General features: G+C 50.3%; 1 long non-coding RNA gene across 2 annotated transcripts in view; it reads left to right on the forward strand.

The window, feature by feature from the left end:
* The first annotated feature begins 6,577 nt into the window (after positions 1-6,577).
* LOC123331690 overlaps positions 6,578-14,683 on the forward strand; it is a 30,110-nt gene continuing 22,004 nt past the window's right edge. The window contains exons 1-2 of one of the 2 annotated variants that reach the window (XR_006548441.1): positions 6,578-10,970; positions 11,272-11,407. This is a non-coding gene — a long non-coding RNA (uncharacterized LOC123331690). Of the gene's footprint in view, positions 11,408-14,683 lie in introns of both variants that reach the window. The other variant, XR_006548440.1, reaches the window with a different exon arrangement.

Here is a 14,683-nt window from a genome sequence, read left to right on the forward strand (position 1 = left end):
CCCTTCAGGGACCTGGTGTAGGAGTCCTGACTCCCAGTCCCACCTGCACGGTCACCGATTGGGTATACACCTGCCTCCTCCCCCAAGAGGCTGCCACCCTGGGCTCTAGGGCACCTGGAGTCTGCATTGTTCACCCTGCCACTGTATTGAGGCTGGGGCAGATGTGCTGTACACACACTTGGTACATGAGTGAAGGGACAGCGGTCTTGGGGTGAGAAGTCTGACCCAGCTTATCCATTTCCCTGCTGGAACAACTCAGGCTAAAGGGGCCACAAGACTGGGGAAAGGCTCAACCCTGGTAAGGACCAGAAGCTGGCACTCCTGACCATGCCTTGTCTCCCTGTTAAGGGGTCCCATGGCAGATTCAGGCCATAGCATTTTCCAAAGTCTGTCATTTGCCCTGAGTGTTCAGACCTCGAGGTGAAGCTCAGCCTCACTCAGGAGCTGCTGCCGCCGCTATGGCCAAAAGCAGTGCCAGCCTGGGCTCCAATAAAGTGTCACTCTGGAGTCCCTGTTACTCCCTGGGATGTGTGGGCCCTGGAGCGGGCATCCTTCTTGCCCTGGTCATCCACTCCATGAAGGTATGGTTTGCCACCCGAGGGCGTTTCATATTCACTCGCCGAGAGAAGAACTGATTAATAGGGGCCACTCCCCCATGGATGACTGTCCACTATTTCAGGAGCAATCACTGATGCACCTGCCTGCGGAAAGAAGTGCACAGTCCAGAGTCGGCTCGGCAGGCCAGTCCACTGCCCAGGGCTGCCCGCTGCTCCCTGGAGGGTCTGAGCAAGGTCTGGGGCAGGCCCTGTGTGCTATCTCAGAGTAAGAAAGCACGGTGGACTGGGATTCAGGCACTGGCCCAGGAGCAGACTGGAAGCTCCATGAGGGCAAAGCACCCCCTGGCCCCCACCCCCCACCAGCTGGTTGCTTGGGCGGTGCTCTCTCCCCAGTGCCAGGAATGGTACCTAGCACACAGCAGGTGCTCAAGAAAGACTTGTTGATGGACAGCCTAATCCAGGCCCTGCAATTCTGTGACCTTGAGTAAGCATCTTACTGTTTCTAGCATTTTTTTTTTTTTTCATTTGAAATTGAGTTGGATTAGATGGTTCATGCATTCATTCTTTTCTCTGACTTCATTTCATAAGTGCCTCATAGGAGGGAGAATCCCAGTGTCTTTGAGGACTGCCGCCTGCAGCTCCCATGCATCCCTGCTGTGACCAGCCACCATTCTCATCAAAGAGGCAGGGGCCCTGGAGATTTTCCATGGCATTTGGAGGGCCAGGGTCTCCTGAGCTGGCTTCATGTCAGCTTCACCACTTAAAGGATGATTCCATGTCCTTTGGTGCCTCTAGTCCTGGTGGGTGGCGGGTGGGGGGGTAGGCGGCCTGGAGGGGGACAGAATGCTGCCTTTGCACAGGGTTCCGACTCTTCTGTGCTCCAGGCTGGGGCAGCCCTCACCTCCTGCCTGTCTGGAGCAGGCAGGGGAGATGGCTGGTCTGGCATTAGCAAGGCCATTCGTCTCCCCCAGTGGTCTCCCCACTGGCGGCACACTTCAGGGTAAAAGTTAAGAAAGAAAGCTCCTGTTCTGTCCTGGTAAGGCAGGCCCTTCAACATTTAGTGTTTTGGGGTCTAGGGGTGGGGAGGACGTTGCTGAAAGCTGATAAGACCATAGGACCATGGAGAAGACTGCCCAGGCTCTCAGTCTGCTGAGGGGAGCCAAGGGGTAGGGATGGCCCCACAGCAAATGGTGCTCAGCTTAGTAGCCCAGGACTTGCTCTGTGCACAGGACGACAGGGTCCCTCTGAAGCAGAGTATGGCCCCCCAAGTTGGGTCCTCACCCGGCACTGTGATGTGTGCGAGTGTGCACACGTTGCTCGAGGACAGGAGGTCGGGCTGTGGGGTCATAAGGAGCCCTGCCTTCCAGAGGAGGCAGCTCCATCCAGGCAGGGTGGTCCCAGGACACCTTGCTGCAGGGTCCACTCTGAGCCCAGGGCTCTCTGTTCCTGTGGTTTCCCAAGAGGGCAGGTAGGCCAGGGCTTGGAGGCAGTTAAGAGCTTGGGCCCACAGGCAGACTCCACTTTCCAGACTCCAGGTGCACCTGGTCGCAGCTGTGTGCCCTTGGGGTGGCTACTTAACCTTTCTGTGCCTCTGTTTCCTCATCATACAGTGGGACTAGTAATAGTAATTACCTCACAGACTTGTGTGGATTAAATGAGAGAATAATCACAACACGGGCTTCCCTGGCAGTGCAGTACTTAGTGCTTCCCCTGAAGGGAAGTAAGAGGAACTAAGGCCCGCTGGTCAGGGAACTGAAGTCCCACGAGCCACACGGCCTGCCCCACCTCCCCCTTAAAAATCATAACACCTACCACTGACGGAGTGTGATTTAATGGAGTGCCTAAGCCCTTGACATACTTTCACCCAATGGATCCAACACAACGCTTGGGGTTTTTATTATTTCTATTCCACAGATGAAGAAACTCAAGTGCAGATAGTGAAAGTGGCTTGTCCAAGGTCACACAGTATGACAGGGAGGAGCTGGATGTTAATGCTCAGGCCCTGGCCTGTAGGGCCTGTTCTTTGATGGCCTCGTGAAGTTGGCAGCCTCCGTGAGACGGCAAATCTCCTGTCTTCCGCTACTTGCCCCAGGGCTTGGATAGCCCAGGTTAGCACTCAGGGTCACCAGGGTGATCATGACCTTCCTTCAAGGCTGAAGCTGAGACAGGGCTCTGGAGATGTGTTAGGAAAGAGTGAAGTGAGCAGCCCAGCATGATTTGACCTGGAGTTTACACTCTCTTATTTCTGATCTTTAGTCCCAAATCTCAGCCTTTAGCAGAGGCACCATGGATTCCTGCTGCCATCAACATGGGCCGAGGAGCCAGGTGAGGGTTGGTAAGCAATGCCAATAGGTACCAGGGCCAGTGCCTGCTTGGCTCACTGGTGAAGCCTTTTCATCATGGATCAGATCAGATGAGTCGTTCAGTCATGTCCGACTCTTTGCGACCCCGTGAATCGCAGCACGCCAGGCCTCCCTGTCCATCACCAACTCCCGGAGTTCACTCAGACTCACGTCCATCGAGTCAGTGATGCCATCCAGCCATCTCATCCTCTGTCCTCTCCTTCTCCTCCTGCCCCCAATTCCTCCCAACATCAGAGTCTTTTCCAATGAGTCAACTCTTCCCATGAGGTGGCCAAAGTACTGGAGTTTCAGCTTTAGCATCAGTCCTTCCAAAGAAATCCCAGGGCTGATCTCCTTCAGAATGGACTGGTTGGACCTCCTTGCAGTCCAAGGGACTCTCAAGAGTCTTCTCCAACACCACAGTTCAAAAGCATCAATTCTTCGGCGCTCAGCCTTCTTCACAGTCCAACTCTCACATCCATACATGACCACAGGAAAAACCAGAGCCTTGACTAGACGAACCTTTGTTGGCAAAGTAATGTCTCTGCTTTTGAATATGCTATCTAGGTTGGTCATAACTTTCCTTCCAAGGAGTAAGCGTCTTTTAATTTCATGGCTGCGGTCACCATCTGCAGTGATTTTGGAGCCCAAAAAAATAAAGTCTGACACTGTTTCCACTGTTTTCCCAACTATTTCCCATGAAGTGATGGGACCAGATGCCATGATCTTCGTTTTCTGAATGTTGAGCTTTAAGCCAACTTTTTCACTCTCCTTGTTCACTTTCATCGAGGCCTTTTAGTTCCTCTTCACTTTCTGCCATAAGGGTGGTGTCATCTGCCTATCTGAGATTATTGATATTTCTTCCGGCAATCTTGATTCCAGCTTGTGTTTCTTCCAGTCCAGCGTTTCTCATAATGTACTCTGCATATAAGTTAAATAAACAGGGTGACAATATACAGCCTTGACGTACTGCTTTTCCTATTTGGAACCAGTCTGTTGTTCCATGTCCAGTTCTAACTGTTGCTTCCTGACCTGCATACAAATTTCTTAAGAGGCAGATCAGGTGGTCTGGTATTCCCATCTCTTTCAGAATTTTCCACAGTTTATTGTGATCCACACAGTCAAAGGCCTTGGCATAGTCAATAAAGCAGAAGTAGATGTTTTTCTGGAACTCTCTTGCTTCTTCCATGATCCAGCAGATGTTGGCAATTTGATCTCTGGTTCCTCTGCCTTTTCTAAAACCAGCTTGAACATCTGGAAGTTCACGGTTCACGGACTGCTGAAGCCTGGCTTGGAGAATTTGGAGCATTACTTTACTAGCGTGTGAGATGAGTGCAATTGTGCAGTAGTTTGAGCATTCTTTGGCATTGCCTTTCTTTGGGATTGGAATGAAAACTGACCTTTACCAGTCCTGTGGCCACTGCTGAGTTTTCCAAATTTGCTGGCATATTGAGTGTAGCACTTTCACAGCATCATCTTTCAGGATTTGGAATAGCTCAACTGGAATTCCATCACCTCCATTAGCTTTGTTCGTGGTGGTGCTTTCTAAGGCCCCCTTGACTTCACATTCCAGGATATCTGGCTCTAGGTGAGTGATCACACCATCGTGATTATCTGGGTCGTGAAGATCTTTTTTGTACAGTTCTTCTGTGTATTCTTGCCATGTATTCATCATAGAACCAGGTCCTAACCCTAACCCTGAGCTGGAGGAGCATTCTGCCCTGTTGGTACAGTGGGACCTGGTGTTTTCCCAATGCCCCTGCCATCAATTCTAGAACAGGGTTTGGTAAACCACAGCCAGGGGCCAAATCTGCAAGCTCAGAATGTTTTTTTGTTTTGTTTTCATTTTTAAATGATTGCAAACAAATCATTGGAAGAATAATATTGCATGATATGAAGACTGTATGAAATTCAAACTTAGTGACAAAGTTTATATATTAGAAAAGACCCTGAGGCTGGGAAGGATTGAGGGCAGGAGGAGAAGGGGACGACAGATGATGAGATGATTGGGTGGCCTCACTGACTCAATGGACATGAGTTTGAACAAGCTTTCAGAGATGCTGAAGGACAGGGAAGCCTGGCATGCTGCAGTCCATGGGGTCACAGAGTCGGACACGATTGAGCAACCGAACAACAACAACATGTTTGTTGTGCCAGAGGTGCGGCCTACAAAGCCTAGAATATTGAATCTGACCTTTTATAGAAAAGGTTTGCTGACCATCCTTGGCTGGTCAGATGTCCCAGGAGGCCACAGTATTCTGCCTTCCGTCCTCCCTGTGGGAGCCCTTCCTGCAAGGCTATCCCAGCCCCAGGGTCCCCTAGTGCTGATGGGGGCAGAGGTGGACACGTGGCACTAGCCAAGATGATCACAGTTGGCCCAATGTTGACAAGCACTGTGAGGGAGGTCCCTCCTGGGCATTTATATCAGCAGGTGCCGGGGAGTCAAGGGGGCACTAGTGGTCCCTCAGAGCCCGAGTGGTGTCTAGTGCAGGAGCAGAGAGTAGGTTGGTATTAAAACCAACATCACTGCCTCACGCCCATGGATGGCTGCCATCAAAACCCCCAGAAGACAGTAAGTGTTGGTGAGGATGTGGAGAAATCGAAACCCTCGTGCACCGTTGCTGAGAATGTACATTGGTGCAACCACTGTAGAAAACAGCATGGCTGCTGCTGCTGCTAAGTCACTTCAGTCGTGTCCGACGCTGTGCGACCCCAGAGATGGCAGCCCACCAGGTTCCCCCGTCCCTGGGATTCTCCAGGCAAGAATACTGGGGTGGGTTGCCATTGCCTTCTCCAATGCATGAAAGTGAAAAGTGAAAGTGAAGTCGCTCAGTCGTGTCCAACTCCTCGAGACCCCATGGACTGCAGCCCACCAGGCTCCTCCGTCCATGGGATTTTCCAGGCAAGAGTACTGGAGTGGGGTGCCATTGCCTTCTCCACCAAAACAGTATGGATATACGCAGATGTAGAATTTCTGGATCTATTTTTAACTTTTTTGAGGGCCAAAACAGTATGGAGGCCCTCAAAAAAGTTAAAAATAGATCCAGAAATTCTACATCTGCGTATATACCTAGCAGAGGAGAGCAGGGTCTCGAAGAGGTAATTGTACATCATGTTCATAGCAGCATAATCTCAAGAGCTAAGAGGTGGAAGCAACCCAAGTGTCCATCAATAGAGGAATGGATAAACAGTGTATAGAAAAGGGAATAGGATTCAGTTTTAAAGAGGAAGGAAATTCTGACACAGGCTACAACACGGTTAACCTTGAGGACATTATGTGAAGTAAAATAAGCTGGTCACAAAAGGCAAGTATTGGGTGATTCCCATTACATGATGTACTTAGAGAAGTCACATCCATAGGGACAGAAAGCAGAAGGGTAGGTACTGGGAAAAGTGAGGATGTGGAGTTTTTTAATGGGGACAGAGTTTCAATTTTGCAAGATGAGAAAGTTCTGGAAAGGGACAGTGGTGATGGTTGCATAATTACTTAATGCCACTGAATTGTACATTTGAAAATAGGAAAGATGGTGCATTTTATGTTATACATATGAAATGAAGTGGAAGTGTTAGTCTTTCAGTCGTGTCCGACTCTTTTCCACCAGACTCCTCTGTCCATGGAATTTCCCAGGCAAGAATACTGGAGTGGGTTGCCATTCCCTTCTCCAGGGGAATCTTCCTGACCCAGGGATCCAACCCGGGTCTCCTCCATTGCAGGTGGATTCTTTATCATCTGAGCCACCAGGGTTATATATATTTTACAACAATTAAATTAAAAAAAAAAACCAACAATGCAGCAGCAGAAATGTCCTCTCCCGTGGGAAGCCCTGTTTATGGCCTCCCTGGCAACAGATGTCAATGTCTTCTAGCCTCACTGGCCACACTCCTGTCCAGGGGCCCGTTGCTCAAGGCTCACCTTGCCTTGGCCTTCCTCACCTGTGAGGTATCCCTGTTAGTGAGTGAGGTGTGTGGATCTGCTGCTTCAGGTTTCAGGCCTCACCTGGAGCAGACTCTGGGAGCAGATGTCACAACAAGCCCCAGAACCCCTGGAAATGGGGCTGGAGATGGCCTCTGAAGAAGTGGGTGGTTCTCTGAGGAGCCCCCCAAGAGAATCTTGGTGTCCCGTGGAGGATGCCAGGGCTGCCTAAGGCTGGGCCAACTCCAAGAAGAGCCTGGCCCAGGCCACCTGCTTGGCTACAGACTGCAGGACTCAGAGATACACCTGGGCCTCGTCTACAAAGGCCACCACCTTCCCAGCACAAGCCAAGAGGGGCATGAGACTCCCAGGCTCGGGGCGTGTCCCCTTGGCCAGGCACAGGATGGGCATTCCCCACCTCACTTGACACTACAATAACCCAGTAGGAGGCAGGATCCTTGAATTCCTGCCTGGCCCTTGGTTGCTGCCACCCTCTGGACCAAGGGGCTTGAGGGGATAGGAAGGAGCCTAGGACCTCACCAATGGGGCTTTTGAGACCTAGAGACCTTGGAGGGGTCTGCCAGAAATGCTTGGCATCCACTCCATAAATGCTTTAGTGAAACTTCCCTGCTTGAGCTCTTATAGGTGGGCCCTTAGCAACTGCTGGGCAGAACCCAGAGGAACGGGCAGTACCAGGCACAGTGCTGATGTTGGAGGGCTTTCTGGGTGCTAGACATGGTCAGAGAAGCCTGTTTGAAATACTTCCTATCACCCACTTTCAGTCCTTTGGGTCCTGAGAGGGTCCTGTGGGATCCCACAGGAGGGCAACTAATCCTGTCCAGAGGCTGGGCGATGGGGTTATCAGGGAAGTCTTCCTGGAGGAGGTGGCCCCTGAACTGGGTCTTGTAGGACAAGTGGGAATTGACCAGAAAAGGAAGGCAGAGGAAAAGATATTCTTGGAAGCAGATGCAGAGAGAGAAAAGGTACAGAGCAAATGGGCTTGGCTTTCAGGGCTCTCTATTGCCCAGGGTTCCCTCACCCCAACCCAGGCCTCCAGAAGGCTACCTTGCCCAGGGAAGGAACCCACAGCACCCCAACCTCTCCCATTTCTGTTCTAACTCCTCTCCACCCACACTCCCTTCTTGGGGTCTTGCCATAGCCCATGCCCCCAAACCTGATTTATCAGGCCCTGTAACAGAATAAATTGATGTCAAGAGGGCCTCTTTCAAGGGACAATCATATTTTCTTTTTTAAAAAGGAATATACTTCACTGGTGGTTTCATTATCATTATTGTAAGATAGTTTCACTGAAAGAATTAGGAAACCAGAAAAATAAAAGAAAGTCTATAAAAAAAATCACCTTAACCCCAACAATCAGAGTGCCTGCTGGTGATGTATTGATGTATTGACTATGTACGTAGGTTTAAGGGGGCCTTTCCCACAAATAGTATAGTATGAACTTTCCCCTATGCAGCTGAATATTCTGTCCAAAGAGCATTTTGATGGCTATTTCTTAGTTTAGGACCCCTTCATCTATTGCTGGATATCTAGATTTTCTCCTTTGTAAATGATGCTGTGATGAACACCTTGGAGTAATCGTGCTGTCAGTGGGCGAGCTCACAGGCCTCCAGGAACAGAGCTCCTGATGGCAGGCAGCAGGCCATCAGGGCGCCTGGGAACAGAGCTTCCTCAGTGCTAATGTGAGACAGGGCTCCTGGGGTTTTGTTCAAACTGATTCTGCTAAGTGGATCTGGGGTAGGGCCAGAGATTTTTTACAGTTCTAACAAGTTCCCAGGTGAAGCTGATACTTGGAGGAAGGCACTTGGAGGGGCAAGTCCTTGAAGTCCTCCCTGAGGCCACTGTGCTCTGGGGAAGGACCTTAAGCCAGACACAACTTTCTCTGCTGTCCTGGGCACCTTGGGAAGCACAGGCCCTTGGGGGTTTGTCTGAGGCTCCCAGGCATGTTTACAGCCACTCTGCACCCCTGAAATTGTTCTCCCAGAGCTCTCAGACCCCCTTGGAGGTTCCCAAAGTCTCCACGTGCCAGCATCATTCTGGCGCCACGGTCTGTAGTGGGCCGATGTTGACTGTCATTGCTCCTCTTCAGCCCCGGGGCCCACAGAAGTACCACATTTTCCCATTAGTGAAGTAGGCTGATGCTAGGTCCCACTTCACGGATATACTAAGGTGTTCCACCTGTGGTGAGTAGTTCTCTGCAAATACTCAGCCTTGGTACTTTCAGTGCTGGGGGCATCAGGTGGCCAAGGACAGGGTGTAGGCAGAACCACTCGCTCTGACTCTCCCTGTGTTGTTCCCTCACCTCCTGAGTGTCCTCAAGCTCCTCTGTGACCCCTTCCTTTACCTCTCAGCTTCTCATGAGTGTCCACCGGTGTCCATGCTGCAGAAGGGGCCAGAGACACAGGGGCCAAGAAAGCAGCCATGGTCCCCGACCTTCCCATCTTCAGGAAGGGTGACAAACAGATGTGAACAAGAAACAATAACACACAGCCTCGCAGTCTGAAGCTCGGATGAGGTGGTCAGGGCAGCTGTGCTTTCGAGAGGTCTGTTCAGCTGAGTGTGAAGAAAGACACTTATAATCATAGGAGAGGCTGTGTCAGGGTTGGATGGGCAGAGCTTTCCAGATGAGGAAACAGCACATGCAAAGGCCCTGAGGCAGTCAAAGTTTTGACATCTTGGGGGAACTGAAAGATGCCAAGTGGGGTCAACGTGAGGGGAGTGGGGAGAGGATACAGCCCCCAGAGGTTAGGGGGCTGGGGCCAGGAGTGGAGGGAAGTTCTGTGGGACTAGGCAAGACTCCGGAGGCAGGACAGGCAGGACATGGCAATGGCAGGGAAGCCTTAGGAGCACAAAGCTTGGGACTCTACTGTGGAGAGGAATACACGGGGGACCAAGCAGGAGGCCTGGCTCTCCTGGCTGCAGAGCAGGGGCTTGGGGCAGGCCCAGGATGGCACCTCCATTGTTGGGTGTGAGAGGTAATTGGGGCCCTCCTGGTACCCTGTGGGGCTGAGGCCTCCCTGGAGCCAGGCTGCAGAACAGGCTGAGGGTGAAGGCCTCCCTTCTGAGGGGCTGGGAGGTGGGAGAGGGTCTCCATCCCCATCTCACCCTCTGGCTGATGGAGGACAGAGCCTTCTATTGGCCAGAAGTGCGGGCGCCTATGGGGCTGGCTCCCATGAGCCCAGGTTGGATGGCCTCGGGTGTGGGGGTGCTGAGTGGTGGCTGGGCCACTTGCTCGTGGTGTCTGGAGGAGGAGCAGTGGCTGGAGACAGTTGGGCAGGGCTTTTGAGATGCCTTCCTGGTGTGGTTCCTACAGGCCTCCTGACAGTTTCAAAACTCACAAAATGATGAGAGAAGTAGAATTTTTCTGTGCCTAGGCTATGGTCAAGAGGCCAAAGTCTGCCTGCCAGCAGTCTGGGACGCAACGGGAGTACAATGTGGAGGTGCGGGGCACAGGCAGTACAGTTGGGAATGTGCAGAAACTACGAGTGTGTGTGTGTGTGTGTGTGTGTTGTGTGGGGGAGGTGGTCTGGATGGAAAGTGGCTCCAATGGGCAATTCCAGCTGAGTCCCCTGAAAGTTCCAGGGCCATGAGGGATGTGTGTTCTCCAAGCCACTTTTCCGGAAGGCAGATTCTGGTTTGAGCTGTCTGATTTCCTTTGCAGAGAGCATTCCCTGCAGCCTGTCTGCAAGGTTAGGATCCAGGTAGGTGCTGATGAGTAAGGGAGAGGGAGAGGGGCCACGGAGACCCACCGGAGCTGGCCCCAAACACTGAGAAGGCCTTGCCAAGCCCTGTGCCTGGATCCCATCACAGCAGTCTCAGGAGGTATGCAGCAGTGAAGCCCAGAGACAGCACGTGACTCCCCCAACATCACACAGCTACAGGAAGACCAGTGGAAATAAACTCAGCTGCCAAATTCAAGGACACTCCATAGACCAGGGGCCCCTAGAATCTGTGCTCCTTCCCTCCTTCCCTCCCCTTTCTCCTTCCTTCCTCATTACTCAAGAAACAAATTATGTGAACATCACTACAAGGCCGCCTGTGCCCTCAGAAATTCCTAACCCCTGAGCGTCTCCTCCTAGAGGCGGGGGCCCTCCGCCTTCAGAAGGCTCGTGGGTAGACTTGTGAGGAGCTATTTCTAAGGTAGGAAAAGAGAAAGTAGATCACAGAGCCCTGGGGAAGGACTGTGGTTGGCACAGAAAATAAGTGATAACGTCAGCAGGCGGGCGGGCTGGGGGCTCCTCCCCACAGCTGGCATGGGGGCATTGCTGGGGCTCCAGGGACTGAGGCGAGGCTTGTCCTGGGAGCACGGTTCCTGAGTGCATGAGCTCAGACAGGCGCTGCAGAGGGCCAGGGGTCTGCCTGTGGCCCTGGGGCCACACACACTAATCGAAATGGGGTATCTGTCTGTCTGTGGAGCTGAATGTCTGCCTTACTCATCCAGGCCCTGAGTCACCTCGTTTCAAAATGCTGCCCGGTTCCTGGAACAGAGTCGAGCATCAGTGGGTGGGCGTGAGTCATTTCTGCCACTGGGACCTGCCTGCATCTTGAACCTGGTGAGGCACCAGGGGCCCAAATGGGTGAGTCTCAAGGGCTCAGAGAAGCCCTGGTGATTCAAGGGATGTTTCAGCCTCTACAGAGGCCAAGTGTGGGTGATGCTGGCTGCAGGGGGGAGGGGAGGGGGTGGAGTGCGAGGACATCCAGGGTGGGCATCAGAGGAGATGCTTTGTTTCTGCTGGGTAGTGGCTGGATGAGGCACGAGGGAGGAAGAGGAGAAGAAGCAGGTAAAGGAGGTGTGGGGCAGGGAAGGGGTGAATGGAGTGGATTGCCTGGCACTGGAGGGCCCAGCATAGTACGTATAGCTGTGGGGTCCTGAAGCTGCTGCCTGAAGGATCCCATCTAAGACATTGCCCAAAACTGTGAGTTTGGGCAAGAGACATGCCTCTTTAAGCCTCAGTTTTCACACCTGTGAAATGGGATAATAATAGTCATATTGGCCTTGTCAGGTTATGGTGAGAATTCAAAAAGATAATGCTGGTGAAGTGTGCAGCACAGAATCAATGCCCAGCAAGATTTGTAGCTCTCATCAGCATTATTGTGTCACTAACATTGTAACCAGAAGACAAGGACATGGGTCCGAGAAGCTCTCAGGAGAGAGCTCTGGCATATGTGTGTAGGGGGTTGGTTGCCCTCACCCTGGGGACACACACACAGCAGCAGAGGCTGGGAGGAGCTGGTGTTGCCTGAAATGGGTGTGGGACAAAGGAGAAGGAGGGTTGAGGAGGGGATTCTGTTACCATTTAAGGCTCAGATAGATTGAAAAGACACCTGGGCAGGTTTCATGCCCACCACCCCCAGCTCCAGGGCCATCCCTCGAGGGAGTCCAGAGCTGTTAGTTTTTTAAGTTGTAAGAGCATTATGGAGGGGAAATTCACATACCATACATGTCACCTACTTAAAGTGTAGAGGACCTAGAGGTTCAGAGGTCCATCCTCTGAGTCATTGGTTTTATTTTTATTTTTTTTTCTGTGTAAACTTATAACCTGCTTTCCCCCATTTCAATTCCTGTGAACTATGCCAAACAATTTTGCCATTATTTTTAAAAAGGTATGAAATCTAATGGTTTTTAGTGAACTCTTGGAGTTGCGTAGCCATCACCACCATCAATTTTAGAACATTTTCATCGCCCCCAAATCCTGTTCCAGTTATGCCTCTTTTCCCCCTACCCCCACCCCCAGCCTGAGGCAACCACTAACCTCCTTTCTGTCTCTGGATTTACCTATCGTGGACTGTTCACATAAATGAACGTGTGCAATATGTGGCCTTATGCAGCTGACTTCTTTTGTTGAGCACAATATTTTCAAGTTGCATCTATATTGTAGCCTATATTATATCTATATTGTCAGAACTTCATTTTCTTTCTATAGTTGAATAACATTCATGGTGTGGATAAACCACATCTCCATCCATTAATTGGTTGATAGACACTTGGATCATTTCCACTTTTTGACTGTCATGAAGAATGCTGCTGTGAATATTTGTGTAGAAGTTTTTATGTGGACACATGTTTTCAGTTTTCTTGAGTGTATCCCCAGGAGTAAAGTTGCTAGGTCATATGGTAACTCTATGTTCAACTTTTTGAGGCCCTGCCAAAATGTTTTTGAAAATGGCTACACCACTTACATGCCTATCAGCAAATCAGGATTCACTTTCTCTGCCTCCTTGTCAATATGTGTTATTGTCTCTCTTTTTGATCACAGTTATACAGATGGGCATGAAGTGGTACCTCACTGTGGTTCTGATTTGCATTTCCCTAATGGTTAGTAATGTTGAGCATCTTTTTAAAAAATTATTTATTATTTTGTTTTATGTTTTGATTGCACTGGGTCTTTGTTGCTGCACTCTGGCTTTTTCTAGTTGCGGTGAGCCAGGGCCACTTTCTAGTTGTGGTGCCTGGGGCTTCTAAATAAGCAGGGTGACAATATACAGCCTTGACGTACTCCTTTTCCTATTTGGAGCCAGTCTGTTGTTCCATGTCCAGTTCTAACTGTTGCTTCCTGACCTGCATACAAATGTCTCAAGAGGCAGGTCAGGTGGTCTGGTATTCCCATCTCTTTCAGAATTTTCCACAGTTTATTGTGATCCACACAGTGAAAGGCTTTGGCATAGTCAATAAAGCAGAAATAGATGTTTTTCTGCATGCGAAATAGATAGGGAAACAGTGGAAACAGTGTCAGACTTTATCTTTTTGGGGCTCCAAAATCACTGCAGATGGTGACTGCAGCCATGAAATTAAAAGACGCTTACTCCTTGGAAGAAAAGTTATGACCAACCTAGACAGCAGATTAAAAAGCAGAGACATTACTTTGCCAACAAAGGTCTGTCTAGTCAAGGCTATGGTTTTTCCTGTGGTCATGTATGGATGTGAGAGTTGGACTGTGAAGAAGGCTGAGCGCCGAAGAATTGATGCTTTTGAACTGTGGTGTTGGAGAAGACTCTTGAGAGTCCCTTGGACTGCAAGGAGATCCAACCAGTCCATTCTAAAGGAGATCAGCCCTGGGATTTCTTTGGAAGGAATGATGCTAAAGCTGAAATTCCAGTACTTTGGCCACCTCATGCGAAGAGTTGACTCATTGGAAAAGACTCTGATGCTGGGAGGGACTGGGGGCAGGAGGAGAAGGAGACGACAGAGGATGAGATGGCTGGATGGCATCACTGACTCGATGGACATGAGTCTGAGTGAACTCTGGGAGTTGGTGATGGACAGGGAGGCCTGGTGTGCTGTGATTCATGGGGTTGCAAAGAGTCGGACATGACTGAGCGACTGATCTGAACTGGAGCTTCTCACTGTGGTGGCTTCTCCTGAGGTGGGGCACAGGATCTGGGTACACGGGCTTCTGGAGTTGCTGCACACGGTCTCAGTATTTGTGGTTTGAGGGCTTAGTTGTTCCAGCACATGTGGAATCATCCCAGACTAGCAAGCAAACCCATTTCCCCTGCAGGCAGATTTTTCTCCACTGTATCACCAGGGAAGTCCCAAAGTTGAGCATCTTTTTAAGTGCTTATTGATCATTTGTATATCTTCTCTGGAGAAGTGTCAATACCAATCCTTTGCCCATTTTTAACTTGGATTATTTGTCTTTTTATTATTGAAGTGTAAGGGTCTTTTATATATTCTGGATGTAAGTTCCTTATAAGACCTGTTTTGCAAATATTTTCTCCCATTCTGTCCCCTTCCCGCCACTTCATTGATGGTGTTCTTGTAAGACGAAAGTTTTAAATTTGGATGAAATCCAATGTATGTATTCTTTTGTTACTTGTGCTTTTGGTATCATATCTAAGAATCCATTGCCTAA

The sequence above is a fragment of the Bubalus bubalis genome, chromosome 2 (genome assembly GCF_019923935.1).
Source record: "Bubalus bubalis isolate 160015118507 breed Murrah chromosome 2, NDDB_SH_1, whole genome shotgun sequence".
NCBI lineage: Eukaryota > Metazoa > Chordata > Mammalia > Artiodactyla > Bovidae > Bubalus > Bubalus bubalis.